This window comes from Morus notabilis, unplaced genomic scaffold (assembly GCF_000414095.1).
Source record: "Morus notabilis unplaced genomic scaffold, ASM41409v2 Scaffold404, whole genome shotgun sequence".
Lineage (NCBI taxonomy): Eukaryota > Viridiplantae > Streptophyta > Magnoliopsida > Rosales > Moraceae > Morus > Morus notabilis.
Genome location: NW_010362549.1, coordinates 225,586 through 228,324, shown reverse-complemented (window position 1 = coordinate 228,324; position 2,739 = coordinate 225,586).

Genomic DNA, 2,739 nt, shown 5'->3' with positions numbered 1-2,739 from the left:
GACAATGGTTGTAATATCTTTTTCTTAAAACTGAACATACATACTAGTGTTCTATGTTACATTAATCTGCAGCGGAATTTGTTTTCTAAACGAGCGTAGTAGAGACCACACCCGTGTGCCCATGACATTTCCGCCACCCTTGCCTCCTCCTGTCCATCAAGCAAAACCACTATATGGCTGGTTGCTTACCTTTGTTACCTGCACACGAGTAAACTGATGAGCTAACGCTCAGCAAGTATAAACATGCATACATCATAAGCTAGTAAAAATTACATTAAGAGTTATGATGCAAATATGCTCGTATGAAACATGCTTAAACTGCTTTCTGTCTTTCTGTTCTCACTTATGTGGGCCTGGGCCCCTGCTTACTGTTTGGTCTAGTCAGAATCTCTACTCTTTGAGATTTTTCTCCCTTGGAAGGCCGACGACCCATCCGTCTTTTACTTTACTGGCCACTGCTTACTGTCTGGTCTAGTCAGAATTAATACTCTTTAAGATTTTCCTCCCTTAGGAGGCCGACGACCTGTCAGTCTTTTTACATTTCTGAACTCTGGGTTTTTCATTTCAAAGTGTCAAAAATTTTACTGAATGATATGCAACATTTCTCTACGTTCACATGCTAACATAAAATGCATAATACTTCTTGCATACTTTAACTGTGCATAAGGGTAACCATATGTCGCCCTTCTGCAATCTAGGGCACTAAGCCCTCCAAACACCTATAATCACATATTATCACATAGACTTAGGAACATAAGTAAATTCATAGTTCTAAGTCTAACTACAGCTTACTCGAGTCCAGACAAACATATATGTCTATACTTATCGGTAATCCACTAGGATTCCCGCTTGCTGGAAGTTCTTTCTCGTTGCTTTGGCTTTTGTGCCAAAACCTGTTTCATGGAAATAGGTATAAATTTCCTATTCCAAATCACAATTCCTCATACTTAGATTCTTAAATCAATTTCAACTCATTTTTGAACCTTTCCCCCCTCTAGGCCGAATTCTAGCTCAAGGAGAAAATTACACATACTCGTGTATCTCGTTTTCTGAATCTTAATCTATTCATTTCTGAGCTTTAAAACTGTTATTCATTCTCTAAAATCGGATTACTAACTCATTGCTTACTAACTAGATTTTAGGAAATTTCGGCAGAGTTTCACCTTATTTTTCTCGTTTCTCAAGTTTTCAATAACTCGTTCTATTTCCGATTTCGGTACCTGGAGTCAACATTCACATTCCTGAACACAGATTCCAACATAAATTGAACAAAAACACATTTCCTCCATTTCTAGGCTTTTTCGGATTTTTAGTGTTAATCCAAAAAATTTTGTTCCATCGTTTCAATACTTACACGTTAGACTCCTATCATAGTCCCCGACAAAACCTCAGTTTCATTTTTCAGTTTTACGAATTTTTTCCGAGATGAGTTACTATTCATCAAAACGAAAAAGCATGCAATTTCTCGTGAAAAATCCGAAATCTTACCTTTAAAAGTTGAGATTCTCCGCTAGAACGCCTCAGGTTATGTTTTTATCGGACTGAACGGAAGGAATTACGGTGAAAACGGGTGATTCCTTGAATTTCCCTTGGTTTTCCCTCTTTTTCTTTCTTGGTCGGCCACACTTAGGAAATAAGACACATTTTGCTTCGATCGTGTCCGTGGGCCTCTTTTTAGTATATAATGAATATTATAATTTTTTTTTTACTTTCTAAATTAAAGAAATTACTTTAATTTCCATCATTAAATTTTACTAATTCTAATTAAGTTTGACACTTAATTTAAGTGGTTCCATATTCTCCACATTTTTCTTGTCGAGACCTAACTTTCCGTTTTCAAACCGAGTCTCTTTTCGGTACCAAAAATTTCACACCCAGTACAGGTTCTATACTGCTTTTCTAGACTGTCAAGCACCCTGGGTCAAACTTTTCATGTTCAACCCAATTCTTTTGGGTATCTCATTAGTCAATTTCTTTTTCTGAAATTCTCATTTTAATTGATTCAGAATTGCCCAAAACGCGTACCCTCATGGTACTGGTTTTTAAGCAGTTTTCTGCTTTAACTAACTTGGGAAAATCCTGTTTCAGGAACTTTTGTTGTTTTCCTTACTTATAATATTTATACTCTTTTTCTAACTAGTCATTTGGTCACTTACCAAATATTTCAATTTTTCAAAACTAAAATATATCCGCTAAAATTTCTAATTTTTAACCGATATTTCACTGTTCACAACTGATATTTACTAATTTTCTCTGTAAAAATATTCGTAATATAACTTTATACTTTTCGGGAGATTTTACCCCGTAAATAAAGTTTGTACATAGCATTTCCTTGATCAAGCTGAAAATCTACTACTTTCTGTTTCAGAGAAAATTTCAGTCAAATACCGGACTGTCTGAATTAGACCTAAAATTGTCCCGGTCGTTACAATATATATGTTTTATGAATTAAGCGAATTTGTTACAATCTTCGTGAAGAAGTCTTTGGCTTAGTTTGGTAGTGTTGTAGATTTTAGAAAAATTATTTTTAGCTATGCTGAAGGAAGAAGCAGCTGTTACAAAAAGCAGCTGAGTCTTTGATAAACTATAATTATAGTAGCTATGCTGGTTTCAAAATCAGTGTAATAACGTTTGATAAATTATAAGGTTAAATTGCTGTTGATAGTTAAAAATTACGATTATATCATATTATATTATAATATAATATATATAATTACTTTATATTTAATATTATATTTA